The sequence below is a fragment of the Schistocerca gregaria genome, chromosome 10, assembly GCF_023897955.1.
Source record: "Schistocerca gregaria isolate iqSchGreg1 chromosome 10, iqSchGreg1.2, whole genome shotgun sequence".
Classification (NCBI taxonomy): Eukaryota; Metazoa; Arthropoda; class Insecta; order Orthoptera; family Acrididae; genus Schistocerca; species Schistocerca gregaria.
In genome coordinates, this window is record NC_064929.1 from 167,623,862 (window position 1) to 167,639,097 (window position 15,236).

Below are 15,236 nucleotides of genomic sequence, written 5' to 3' on the forward strand. Positions count from 1 at the left end.
AAACGATTTTGTTGCAGTAAGAACGAGTATTTGTGCTGATGGAAATGTTAAGGATAAAAAAATTAAGTAGCGACTGTAAAAATTACTGAGATGGTAGAAAGAGAGAGTACGGAAATCTATACGCTTGACTGCATCAAACCAGGATAGCTGCGTGTAAGCTTATTAGCAGAACGGTATCCACATTTCACACGCATTTAATAATTTGTCATTTATTTAAAGGGCTTCATTATTTCCATAACTGATTTTTAATAAACTCTGCCAGTGAACTATGCAGTAACAGAGTTTGAATTATGTTTACACAGATGTTCATCTGATTTCCTCTGGTGGCACGGATGACGACGCCTTACGACAACTGATGGAAAACATGGCGTGTCGTCTAAAATTCTGACACATCTCGTCAATGGTCTATGATGGTAAGCTGTGGATAATACTGATTAGTTTTTACTCAACTTTTTCGGATTCATTTATGTATATATGGCTTATTTCAATAGTGGTGAAGTCCATTTTGTTCATTCTGAGATACAGAGTCTTAAAGTTAAATGAGCGCTGTAAAATCTGCAGTTGAGATACCAGAAATATTCAAGTATATATACTTGGTATATTTCTGGTATCTCAACTGCAGATTTTTCAGCGCTAATTTACTTTAGGATTCTGTATCTCAGAATGAACAAAAATGGACTTGTACCACTATTGAAGTAAGCCCCACTTTCTGCCACAATATATTGTTTCTAATGTTAACAATCCTACAGGAAGGTGCTTTGTACTGGGACAGACAAACTATACAAGGTGGAACGGGTATAAGTGCGGGTATTTTTATACGTGGAATTTTACTATGCACACACATCAGTGTCTTGGTTTTTTTATGTTTCTTTGCGTGACCATAGCTGCACCACTAAGTGGACAACGCTTTCAGTATGGGCTAAAAATCAACCTTACCTGCTGTCCAGAGGAAAGTCAGCATTAAGAGATTGCGTTGCCGCATGTTCTTGGATTTAACAAAAATTAAAAACATATGCCTTGCGTTGGCTACAATTACTAGCCTGCAAATGAGGTAATCATTGACGTAATGTTGTTCAGCACACCGTCCTCAGTCACAAATAGGAATATCTGCATTTATACCTATTACGCACTAAATAATTTAACTATATGTCTCCGATTATTAAACTTTTTATGGGTGCAGAACATTTTCAGCAATGAATGTGACTGGCTTTTCCATGTTGGCACGACGCAAAACAAATTAAAGCCATATGTCAATCTATGCCCTCTCCGTTCTTCACTCGATCGAAAGATAACTGTCCATCCTGATTTCTACACATTTTTTCCAAGTTAGCTTGTCCACGAGCGTATGGCTCAAGTACAAAATACTAATCAGTATTTGCTACACATATTGTTATCTTCCAAAGCTTGATGTTTTTGTCTTCGTACATCACTGATATGGCACAAACATAAGGCGGAGGCTTTAGTATGGTGGACAATTTTACTGTCTGTTTATGTCTCAAAAGGGATATCCAAATACTTCGAGTCGTTTATGAGCGTTTAAAGAAAGATATAGTTTCCTCTTTGATAAAGCGTTGGAGATCTCTACAACAAACGAATGTATACCGGGTCGCTATAGCGGTAGACACTGAAGTGACAGAAGGCATGGAATACCTCATAACTTTGTTTCAGACCTTCCTTTGGCCTGCGCAGTACATCAACTCCATCTGGCATGGACTGATGTCGTTAGAAGTCCCCTGCATAAATACTGAACCATACTGCAGCATAGCCACCCATAATTGCGAAAGTGTTGCCATGCAAGCATTTGTGCGCGAACTGACCTCTCGATTATCTCCCATAAACATTCAGTGGGATTCATGTCCGGCGATCTGAGTGGCCAAAACGTCTGGCCGTCTAGAATGTGCTTCAAAGGAATAGCGACCAATAGTGGCCCAGTGACACAGGGCACTATCATCCATAAAAATTTCACCATTGTTTGGGAACATGAAGTCTATGATTGTCTGCAAATGGTCTCCAAGTAACTGAGCATAACCATTTCCAGACGATGATCGGTTCAATTGGACCAAAGGACCCAGTTCATTCCATGTAAACACAGACCGTATCATTACTGAGCCACCACCATCTAGCATGGTGCTCTGTTGACATTGTGAGTCCATGGCTCCGTTGGGTCTGCACCACACTGGAACCCTACTGTCAGCTCATAGCAACTTAAATCGAGACTCATCTGAGCAGGCCTCGGTTTTCCAGTCGTCTACAGTCCAACCAGTATGGTCAAGAGCCCAGGAGAGGCGTGCTGTTAGCAAGGGTACACTCTCCGGTTATCTGCAGCCATGGCCCATTAACGCCAAATTTCGTCCCACTTCCTACTGAGTGGAAGCAAAGTTTAATTCCATCTACACCCAAGACTGACAACCCTAAGTCGCCAGGTGACTACAGGCCGATCAGCATACTACCTGCAATATTTAAAGTCCTAGAATACATCGTCCATGAACAGCTGACGAATTACCTCAGAACTCATAACATTCATGACAAATATCAGTCAGGCTTTCGAAAGCACCATAGTGCAGCAACTGCATTAATCAAAGTAATTGATGACATTAAACATGCTATGGACAGACGTGAAGCTACCATCCTAACACTGCTTGACTTTAGCAAGGCTCTTGATTAAAATGAAACAGCTGAATTTCTCAAACAGCGCAATACACTGGTTCGACAGCTACCTCAAAAACAGAAATCAACAAGTCATTTGTGGGTCGGAAAAGTCATCATGGAAAAACGTGCGCTCTGGAGCTCCCTAAGGCTCCGTCCTTTGTCCATTACTTTTCTCACTGTACATTAATGATATTTCTTCAGTGATTCACTCCTGCAACTACCATCTATATGCCGACAGCATCCAACTGTACATAAGTGCAAGCTCCTAGAACATTGCTGACGCAGTAGCGAGTATGAACGTAGATCTTTGCTCTGTTTCTCGATGGGCACAGAACGTAAGTCTGAAACTAAACCCCAAGAAATCCCAGGTCATACTTATATCTCATCCAAAGTTAATCAGCCGGCACTTTCGCGAAACAGTCCCTCAAACACTCCTCAATGGTACCCAACTACCATACCTAAAAACAGTGAAAGACCTTGGAATAATCTTGGATGAACACCTAAACTGGGAAGAACAAACAGTCACAGCTTGCCGGTAATCGCTCTCCTCCCTACTTGCAATTCAAAAATTTAGAAAAATATTTCCAACACACGTTAAACAAAAATTAGTCCAAACACTAGTCTTGCCTAATATTTACTACTGTGATGTAGTTCAACACGGCACAAATAGTGAAAATTCGAGATGCTTCGAGGTAGTGATGAATGCTTGCGTTAGATACGTGTGCAATATTCGGTTGTATGATCATATCTGTCCTTCATACTCCCAGCTAGGTTGGATACGCCCACATAAGACACGCTATCTCCACACGATGTGCTTACTTCATCGATTTCTTAGCCACTGGTGCCCCCAATACGTGTCTTCTCACATTAAACACCTATCATCATTCCACAACCGCAATACCAGATAGGATATGTCTAGCATGTTGGCTGTACCTTTACATAACACAAAATCTTTCTCCGTGTCATTCTCCATCTCAGCCACACGACTATGGAACGCGCTCCCCTGTGATCTGCGTCTTATCCAGAACCACTCAACATTCAAGAGGGAACTCAAAACTTACATATTAGGGACGGTATAGCCACGATTGTTGTGTCCCTCTCATCTCTTTCTTTCTCCTCTCCATCATAGCTTCGAATTTTACCATTCTATTTCTCTTCCTCTAACCTATCTACCTCTTCTATATCTCTTTCACCCCATTCTATCATCTTATGTCTCTGCTCGATGAGAATAACTCACAAGCTGCAAGGACATAACGAGAAAATTCCCAACTAACAATAGGACTGACATTCATAAAAGAAAAATATGTTTACTTTCATATACATAGTCATCATCATTATTATTATTATTATTATTATTATTATTGATTGTTATAATTATTTTTTGATTGTTATAATTATCATTGTACTACTGTTATAATCTCTATTTTTTTTCTTTAACATTAATACTGTATAACACGTTATATGTACTTAATGTTCTGTAGAAACTGAAATTCGTTCAATCTGAGTATGCCTTGTTAGGTGCAATAGAGGGCCTGAAGACCCTAATCTTCCCCGGTAAAATAAATTAATAAATAATAAGTGATACTTTCGTTGTACGTCCCACATTGATTTGTGATGTTTCTTCACGCAGTGCTACCACTGAAAACTCCATCCAAATGCCGCTGCTCTCGGTCGTTAAGTGAAGACCGTTGACCACTGCGTTGTCTGTGGTGAGAGGTAAGGCCTGAAATTTGTTGTTCTCGGCATGCTCTTGATCTGTGGATCTCAAAATATCGACTTCGCTAACAATTTCCGAAATTTGATGTCCCATGCGTGCAGCTCCATTATCATTTCGCGTTCAGTTAATTCCAGTCTTGCGGCCATAACCACTTTGGAAACTTTTTCGCCTGATTCATCCTAATACAAATGACAGTCCGGATATGCACTTCCCTTTTTGTATTCGCGACACTATGGCCGTTTTCATATGTGAATAATTACTTTTGTTACCGCAGTGTACAATTTTTTGACCACGTCTAGAATAGCTGATTGTGGGCTACTTGAGGAGTCCCAGTTACGTGGCTGACCCGGCACATCCCCTGTTTGAAAGACGCACTGCAAAGTGGTCCCGCTGCATCGGGTAATCCTCGGCTGGGTTGCGAGTGAGCCGTCAGTAATGCGTGGGGTCCTAGTGCGGCATCGGCAGGCCGGTCATGCTGGCGGGCCGTGATGAATCGGCCATAACCCGCGACACCTCGCCCCGCCTCAGCCGCACAGTGCCAGGGCATTCCGGCACGCTGGCCGGCGCCTCCGCCTCCGCCTCTGTGTACCGGACGGCGATAGCCATCGCCGAGGCCGGTGGTCGCGCCGTCCGTCTCTGTCGCGGCCGCCACGCCCCCCTTAATCGGTCGTAAACATTCCCGCCGGCGGATTCGTGTGGGCCGTGACCAGACTCCGCGGCTCCACCTGATTACCTGCGCGGTTATTAATGGCCGGGCTCCAGCCTCGTTGGCCGCAAATAGCGTTGCCTGCTGGTTCTGACTAGCCGCAGCAGGCAAACCCGCTCATCAAACAATAAATAAATATATATATAAAAACTGCAACATCAAAAAGTAATCAATGTGGAGTAGCGAAATGTGGGAATACATTTGTCTAGCCCACATATTTAAGCCTATTAAGTGACATTAAGCCTATTAAGTGACATCATTTGCTTGATTGATGAAACACATACCCGAATAAAACAATTACACAGTGACATAAATACAGTTCACCCAAAAATATAATTCGCCATTGAGACAGAACCGGAAATTAAGCATAATTTCTTAGACATTACCATAATCAGAATCAGCAACAAACATTATTTTCGGGATTTTCAGGAAACCTACAGTCACAGGTACAATCATTCACATTAACTCCAACCATCCACAAGCACACAAATTCTCAAGTCTCAGACACATGCAACACATGCTCAACAGAACTCCACTGGACTAACTCAAGTACACACAGGAAGTAAATGCAATACACCAAGTAGCCAGAGTATATGAGTACAAAACCGAAAAGATAAACAAACTGAGCAACCAAATTAAAAAGCAAATTAAAAGAGAACAAACCATCAACATATTACCAGCCACAACAGAGAACCAAGAACACAAGGATCAGACAAATACGGGATACCAGGAACACCCTACAAAGAGTCCAGCATGGCACACACTACCATACAGTAACAAAAATGCACACAGGATGGGAAACATACTCAAGAAACAAGGGCTACAAATATCATTCCGCACAAATAACACAGTACATAAGACTCTAAGGCCTAAGATCACCTCTGCAGACAAATTCTCCAAAGCTGGAATATATCAGTTAACCTGCAGTTCATGCCAGTCGGTCTACATAGGTCAAACATCCAGAAATTTCAATACGACGTACTCCTAACACTTCAGAGACCTAACAAGTGATAGTACACACGTCACTTTTGCAGATCATTTAATACAAGAAAGCCAGCACCCAAAAAAACATGGAGTCTGATCCTAAGAACCTCACAGAAAGCAATAGTCTCTACCAAAAACTCATAATAGAGGAGAACTACTACATACAAAAAGCAATAATACAGGTAAAGAGTTCTGAATGATAAAACAACACTGTGCAGCAAAATACTGTTTGGAACACTCAATGAACTATACAAAGGTGACTCCCTAAGCATAACATAACAGGGGAAAAAATAAAAGAAAATTCTGTTTTCTTGGCTCTATCCGCAACCCTCTTTCCGTCTCTCTCTCTCTCTCTCTCTCTCTCTCTCTCTCTCTCTCTCTCTCTCTCTCACACACACACACACACACACACACACACACACACACACAAAATTCAAAATCAGCGCCATAACACACACAAGACGAAGGATGAACAAGTGAGTAACGACAAAACATGACACTTTTCAATGAGTCTATTTCCAGAAGTGTCTGCTCAGATCACATTTTGTGTAAGTGCTCGTGAGCTGAAGTAGTGAGCGGAAATTTATGAAGAACTGAGTAAAAGCAATGCATTAAATAGTATCTGATTGAGACACCAACCAGGGACACGAAACAAGACCGAAAATGTAAGTACAGAAACGTACATAAGGTCTAACCTCGAAACAGCTCTCCACAAACAGCAATAATTTTCTTCATGGCTAGTCTGCAGGCGACATGCTGTCAAAAAAGAAAACGACGAAAACGAGGACTGAAATCGATTTTTAATAATACTGTTCAATTAGCGATGTAATTTTAAGCTGAGTGTCCAAATGAAAAGAAGCAAATTCCATATATCGTATTTCTTAGGCCTACAGTAGTGAAATTATAACAAATGTGATATTGTACTTTACATAAAATAAAAGTTAAACCACAGAAGATGTCACATAGGTGTCGAAACATGTCTGGGGAAATATAAAAATAAACTAGTTGTGTTTGCATACGGCTGATTTCCGAAATAGCCCAGATTGTAAGTGATTAACATTGCTAGGTCAGCAGGGAGAGCGAGACAGCAACTGTAAATACGAAACTCTTGTATATTAGTAACAGGTGTAACCGCCACTGTTGAATTGTCAAGTACAAGCATGCAAACTGTCATGCATTATGTCGTACAGGCGCCATAACTCCGTTTATGGATTGTTCTACGCTCGTTGCCCTTGGTCGGCCAGTGATGGAACAGTTGATGCTAGTAGTTGTTCCGGCGTGAAGGCAAGCGCCGGCACGCCAGTCGGAATGGACAGAGGAGGGATGGCTGTGAGAAGACGTCAGCCAATCGCACGCTGACCGACACCTCTCCAGGACGACAACGCGACAGCAGTGGCCCCTACGTGAAGAGGACAGAAGCGCCGCGACCCACCGGCGACGCCCAGCGTCAACGCTAGTTCCGCTTGTACACTGCATTTGGCACAGACATGGAGCTGTTTATACTGTAGAAGACTTAATATTTCGCACGTCGCCCTTTGCTTGCGACACATCTGTGGAATTGCAAAGTTGAGTATTCTATCTTATGTTTTTTGTAATAAAACGCACTAATACGATTTGCTTGAATCTTCGTCTAGCGAAATGAGTAGATAGGATTCCTAGACTCCACACACTTGACGACGAGGATGGAGACATAATAGTAGTGGAGGACGGAGGAGTTGTCATGATGTTCTGTATCTGCTCGACTGGAGACAGATCTGGTGATCGAGCAGACCAAGGCAGCATGTCGGCACTCTGCACAGCATACTGACTGTATGTGGGTAAGCGTTATCCTCTTGTAAAGCGCCCCTTTCCAATGCTTTCAGAATACCAGCACGACTGTTCTAATCGCTTGACTGACGTACAGTTCAGCATTCAGGGTACGTGGGATGACCGCGAGAGAGCTCCTGCTGTCGTACGAAATCGCACTCCAGAAAGTGAGTCCCGGTGTAGCTCCATTTGTCTCGGACACAGAAATGTTGATTGCAGACTCTCAACGGGCCTACTTCTAACCAACACACGGCCGTCACTTGCTCCTAGGCAAAACCGGCTATCATCAGAAAACACAACAGACCTCCACCCTGCTCTCCACCGAGCTGTCGCCTGACATACTGAAGTCGCAAGTGATGCTGGTTTGGGGTTAGTAGAATGAACGATACAGGGCGTCTGCCTCGAAGCTGTCCTTGAAGTAACCGATTTGTAACAGTTAGTTCTGTCATATTGCTTCAGTACGATGTGTCAGAAAGATACACTGAACACAACGGTCTTCCCTCTCCTGCCACGTGCCCTTCCAGACTCCGGCCTTGTTGAGACCGCACTTCCCCGTGACCACCATTGCCAGTCATAGAGTACAGTGGCTATATTCCTGCAAATTGTACTGCACAGAAGGATCGTTCAGCTTCTGATAGCCTTGTTGGAGGACGTCGTTGAAGCTCAGTGAGGTATCGATATTGGCGTCTTTGTTGCCTTATAGTCTTCGGTTTTCCTTCCCCAAAAGATTTCCTATGTGTTATTCCCAATTTAAGTTGTTCAGCATTGTATTTCCTAGATATTTACTTTAACTGGAGTTTAACGCGTTCCATTTAGAACTCATGCGGATGTGCGGATGACTTCACACTTTTCGTTATTTGGGGTCAACTGCCAACTTTCACTCCATTCAGATATCTTTTCTATATTATTTTGCAATTTATTTCTATCTTTTGAGGACTTTACTTGACGATAAACGACAGCGTCATCTGCAGACTGTCTAAGACGGCCGGCTGCTCAGATTGTCTCCTAAATCGTATATATATATATATATATATATATATATATATATATATATATATATATATATGGAAGCCAGAATCACTTCTGTTTTACTTGATGACTTTCTGTCAATTACTACGAACTGTGGCCTCTCTGACAGGAAATCACGAATCCAGTCACATAACTGGAACGATATACAGTAAGCATGCGCAATTTCACTAAAAGCCGCATGTACGGTACAGTGTGAAAAGCCTTTTGGAAATCTAAAAATACGGTATCAGTTTGAAATCCCTTGTCAACAGCACTCAACACTTCGTGTGAGTAAAGAGCTTTTTGTGTTTCACAAGAACGATATTTTCTAAACCGATGTTGACTGTGTGTCAATAGACCGTTCCCTTCTAGGTAATTCATAATGTTCGAACACAACATATGTCCCAAAATCGTACTGCATATCAACGCTAATGTTATGGGCCTGTAATTTAGTGGATTGCTCCTACTACATTTCTTGAATGTTGGTCTGACCTGTGAAACTTTCCTTCTTTGGGTAGAGAGCGCTTGTATACGATTGTTAAGTATGGAGCTACTGCATCAGCGCACTCTGGAAAAGAATTAATTGGTGTGGATTCTGTACCGGAAGACTTGTTATTATTACGTGATTTAAGGTGCAACTCCGCTTATTTGTACTTCTAAGCTACTCATGTTGTCAGCTGCTCTTGATTCGAATTCTGGAATATTCTTTCTCCTTTGGTGAATGCATTTCGGAAGGCTGCGTTTAGTAACTCTGCTTTGCCAGCACTGTCGTATGATAGTATTCACACGAAATTGCACTGGGAAGGCATTAATTATGTCTTGCTGCTAGCGTACTTTACATTGGCCAGAATATTTTTGGGTTTTCCGCCAGTCATCGACACAAAGTTTCGTTGTGGAAACTGTTATACGCATTTTCCCATTCGAGCTTCTATAAAATTAGTAAACGGTCCACAACAAACTGCAGAAAATATTTACACACCCTGTTGTTTGGCGTTTCTGTCTAGTGGCAACCACAGTGGCTGACATACTACGTTAGAGTTTACGTTTAGAATTAACTGTTTTACTTTCAGCTGCTACAGTTTCAGATACTGTGCAAATCTTACATTTTGCTATCTGTCGACTTTGCAGGAATGTCGAAGAACTTGACAAACCCTAAAGCCACGTTTGATTCATCACCAAATGTACATGTGGCAAAGTTCTTGTGCAACGTCAGACTAACAAGAATGTTTTATAATACCTGAAGACGCAACTACCACTTTGAACATATGATATGTGGTACCGTTCAACTCCCTCTGAACCTGTAATTGTTCAGTTACATCTATTCACTTGGCCACTGAATAGTACATGGGGAAATACGTCCTACTAATAGCAAATTTCTGTACAGTTACATTCGCGTATGTAACGGGGATAAAATAACTGTCACAGTTACAATATCACTGTATACAGACAGAGTCGGCAAACGACTTGGAAAACAAACGGAACATGAAGAGTGTTGCAACAGGTCGTGAGATGAATACAAACGAAAGCAAAACAAGGATCGTGGGCTGTAATCAAATTAAACCATAGAATGCTGTGTGATTAGATTAGGAAATGAGAAATAAATGTAGCAAATGAGTTTTGCTATACGGATAAGAGGAAGTAGAGAGGATATAAAATGCAGACTGACATTAGTAACAAATGCATTTCTAAAACAGAGAAATTAGTTGACGAAAAGTATCGAGACATTAGCCATGGGTCATAAAAATTGTGAAAGGAAAGTTCTGGTACCTTGCAGTGGTTTTACTGTTGTTGTATTTAGAGGAAAGACTGGTTTCATGTAGCTGTCCATGTTAGCTGTCCAGTGAGGGCTCTTCATCTCTTTGTACCTCCTACAGACTACATCTTTTTGAAGCTGCTTACTCTATTGAAGCATTCCTCCTCCCCCCCCCCCCCCCCCCCACACACCATCCTCACTTCTTGCCCCCCATCCTTCCTCTCTTCCACACTTAGTTCCATAACCTATTGGCAATTCGTTGAGGCCTCACTATGTGTCCTATCAACCGATCCCCTCTTTTAATCAATCCATACCATACACGTTTTTTTCTTCTTCAATTTGATTTAGTACCTCCTCAGTAGGTATTTGACGTCACCATCTAATCTTCCGCATTCTTCTGAAGCCCCAAATTTCAAAAGCTTCTGTTCTCTTTTTCTCTGAAGTGCTTATAGTTGACGTTTGACTTCTCTACATGGCTACACTACAGTCAAATACCTCCATAAAAGACTTCCAAATACCTAAATTTAAATTAGTGTTTAACAAATTTCTCTTCTTCAGAAATGCTTTTCTTGCTGTTGACAGTCTGAATTTTATATCCTCTCTACTCCAGACTCATCTACTATTTGTGGAGTCTCGTTCGCTAATCGAATTCCCTCCACAGCGTCTGATTTAACTCAGCTACATTACACTATCCTTGTTATGCACTGGTACCTTGAGGTATCGATACTTATCTTTATAAATACAGGAATAGATATGTTTTGTAGCATCCAAACGCACCATCTCCGTTTTTTAAATCTATAATCTATATTACTATATAGGAACAAATCGTTTGACATCGTTATGAAAAACGTAGAAAATTTTTTGAACAATTTACTTGAATTTTGACGCGATGCTCTAATAAATATTCATAATACATATTTCTTAAACAATGATTTTCAGATTTTCCGGTAAAAAAAACTGGGAGAAAGAAAACGTTGTGCAGTGAAAACGTGCAGTTTCGTTAACATTTTCAGTCAGTTTTAACTGCGTCGGCAGGACATTTAAATCATTAGACAAATCGTTTCTCTGAAACACATTGTTTCTCGTTATACATAATTTTAAAATGTTGACAGAAAATTGGAAAGTACTTTCTACAGCTTATCGGCTTATGATCACAATACTACCACAAATCTACATAATAGGAAACGCACTAATCCTATTCATTTGAAGATTAAAACTACGCAAAATACTGCCATTGGAATGACTCGCCTCAAAGGTCCGTTAGCTGGAGAGGTATCTCTTATGCCTGGGATACCAATCATACCAACCAACTATAAACAAGGCTTAAACTCAGAGAGAGAGTTTAAGAGGTGGTGGACAGAGAGAGACCAGGAAGGAAATGGACGTAAAAAGAGGAAGGAAGAGATGGACTCAGAGAAAGAGAAGCAGAAATGGAAAGAGATAGGTGGGGGATATTATAGGCTGAGAGAGGGAAGAGCAGGAGGAGGAAATGGTTAAAGAGAGGTATGAGGAGGAGGTAGACAGAGACAGGAGGATGTGTATCCAATTTCCAGGCATATTTAGCAACTGAGGAGCATTGCTGGGTTCGATAGTAATACATAAAAATCTTTAAAAATAACATAACATTCTGTTTTCCACATGTTTTAAAAGAAATAATGCAAGAGTCAAATCCAGCCATGTTTTTATTTTCATTACAGATTACAAGTTTTAAAAATATGGAACCTGAAACATGAAATTACGGTAAACTTAGAAAAGCAGTCGAATGTTTCCCAAAAGTAAATAATTCTTACGTAAACTTCCCATTCTTCTTTCATACGGCCAGTCAGAAACAATATTTTATCCGATCGTTTTGCTGATATCCTCTTCCGCAACTCTGAAAGCATGGTTCCTGTCTCTGAAAATACGTGCTCGGAGGGCACCGATGTAGTTGGATTTGTTAGGTACTCGTTGACTACCCGATACGGTACAGCTGGGGGGACAAAACTTTCACGTCTTCCTGCTGATACACAGAGCTAGCCTAGAGTGGTGACACAGGTTTCGCCTATCAGAGGCTCACACCACCTTTTTCGTCATTCAGAGCAGTATCGAAAGAGTTTACCGCTCCGCCTTTTTTGTTTTGTTTGCTGTGTGCTAATGTCTTATGATGACACGAAAATCGGTATCTCGGTCACCGCCGCAGGGGCAAGATTTACACTGTAGATACTGTCCTAGTACAAGCTATGGCAGCCTGAAAATCGATCTTCCTGAATCTCGGTTCATGCAGGTAGGAAATACCAGGCACGCTATCTCCAATCTGTAAAAAATCTGCGTTACACGCTGCCCGGCAAGAAAAGGTTGAGCTAGGAGATAGGGTAGAGGAAACGAAACTTCACCGGTTGAAAGCACATCTGATTTCTGTTCAGCGATTACAAAATCGAGTCTAATTTACAATGAAGTCGGCATCAGAAGCCCACTTGTCAGTATGACGTTGCTTCTTCTCTGATCCGGATGCATGAATTGGCTCAGTTGAGTAGGGTGTTCTTACGCTGCCGTATCATTGCTTAAGGCAACCTGGCGCACATCTATTGCAACTGGTGCTTTGCCTTCCGGATACAGGCACCATGATGGCTATGCCAGAGCTGGTCTCACATATGATCTGTTGGAGACATATCTGGATTTGCTGGCCACGGGAGCACTTCAGCGTGACACAGACAGTTCATAAAGACACATGTCATGCGTGTACGAGCGTTGTCCCGTTGAAAAATTGCACCATAGTACTGTTATATGGGTTGTGGCACACGAGGGCGCAGCATGTCTGTGACCTTCCAGTGCACTGTCGGAGTTACCTCGATCACTACAACCGTGACCTGAAGTCATACCCGATGGTTCCCCACACCATGAAGCAAGCAGTACGCTGTTCCTGTCCAAAACATTGGGAGAATTGGGTCTCTCACTAGGTTAACAGCCATACAATCGCTGTTCATCGCTGAACGCATTTCGACGCCACCCATCAGCACTCCATGTTTCCCGGTTACGGCACCACTGCAAATGCAGCCATTTCTGTTGTGGTGTTAAGGTCAGTATACTCATGGGTCACGTAATTCAACAGTCCGTCTGCCGTCAGTCCCGTATCAATGTATCAGGACGGCACAGAATGTTGCAGGGAGTCCATTACTTTTTCTCGTACAGCGGGCGCAGATACAGTGTTACCGTCTGCTTGGTAAATATATGGCGATCCCCGACTGTCGCGGTTAGACGTGACTGGCTGGAACCTTGACGAGGAGTAAGCGTTACCTAGCATTTCCATACGGCACGTCATCGGGCGTCTCTCACGTCCAAATGCCCCACAAATCTGGATACTGCAAGATTCGACCCGTCGGTCAAATGGACTCTCGCAACGAGGCACCTTTCAAACTGCATCAGTGCTGATAATGCGGTCTCAAATGAGTACGCAGTATCTCCCACTCCTTTACAGCGATCACTGAACATATGACGCTTATGTATCGTACAGGGCTTGCGAACAACGCTGAAGTAGGTTGGTGGTTGTTCTACCTGTCACAACAAATTACAACTCCAATCATTTTTAATAATCACACATGATGTGAAGTGTATGAAGTTCACTGGCGTCCGACCATGTCTTCAGGGTGCTTAGCGTTTTTAGGGCTCATACATCAATCGGCGTGAACGGACCGTTGCACGATCGGTTCATTGTTAGTCCATCTGTCTGGGAGTCTGTTCGACTGCTCAGAACCATTTTTCTCAGGAACGGGTTAACGTATCACGTTTAAATTTTTGTTACGCACTACAGTCAATTGTCCCTTGGTATTCTAAAAACTTTTGAATAAAAGTAATCAATAAATACGGCCGTCTTTGTCACGAATTGTGATAGTTGAAAACTCGCTCATCGAAACCTATAGGATCCTTCCTATTGACCTAGAACCTTGAAATTGCGCCAGAAAGGAAGGCCTCACAGCAGAGGTAAAGGAAAAATTGGAAAACTGTTAGTTCGTAATTATATCAGAAGAAAAAATATTTTTTGCCATTTGTTATCCGATTATCTGTCAGTCCGTGTAACATACGGAAGGAACAAGAACACGCAACAAGCTGAAATTTATGTCACATAGTAAAGTCCACAGTCTGTTGGCGGTATAATAAAATTCAAGCTTGTACGTCACTGCAATAAAAAAATACAGCAATTTGTGTCACATATTTTGATATCGTATTAGTATCGATATCGGTAACAGGCAGTAATCGTTGAAATTCATCGATTCCTAGGATGGATGAACTATCGATCAGGTTTGTAAGGAACGCTAGGTGCAAGAGGCCTTTTCTTATCAAGAAGCTTCTTTTACTAGTATTGTCATGAATTTTGCCAAAATTATATTGGTGCCGTTTTAATCAGTTTCTATAGGTGTAATTTTTCTTATAGTCATATTGAGGTTCGCGATACATTTTTCGTGACTAGGGTCTTTAGATACGATGACTACTTGTAGGTGTAGGAGGGCAATTGAAAAATATGTAACATATAAGTATCAACGAAGACGTGAAAGTACTCAGTACCGGAAAACACAGATATATTTTCCACATCCTCAGTCCCGTGAGACGATGAAACATTCCTTTCGCTGTGCTGGTAG

General features: G+C 41.8%; 1 protein-coding gene and 1 long non-coding RNA gene across 3 annotated transcripts in view; one reads left to right on the forward strand and one right to left on the reverse strand.

Moving 5' to 3' along the window:
* The window catches only part of LOC126293363 (uncharacterized), a 1,719,051-nt gene that overhangs the window by 783,423 nt on the left and 920,392 nt on the right, over positions 1–15,236 (reverse strand). The window lies entirely within an intron of this gene.
* LOC126293359 (uncharacterized) overlaps positions 1–15,236 on the forward strand; it is a 299,009-nt gene that overhangs the window by 98,018 nt on the left and 185,755 nt on the right. For both annotated transcript variants that reach the window (XR_007552274.1, XR_007552275.1), the window contains exon 2: positions 303–413. The gene's annotated coding sequence lies outside the window, so the exon portion shown is untranslated. The remainder of the gene's footprint in view (positions 1–302; positions 414–15,236) is intronic.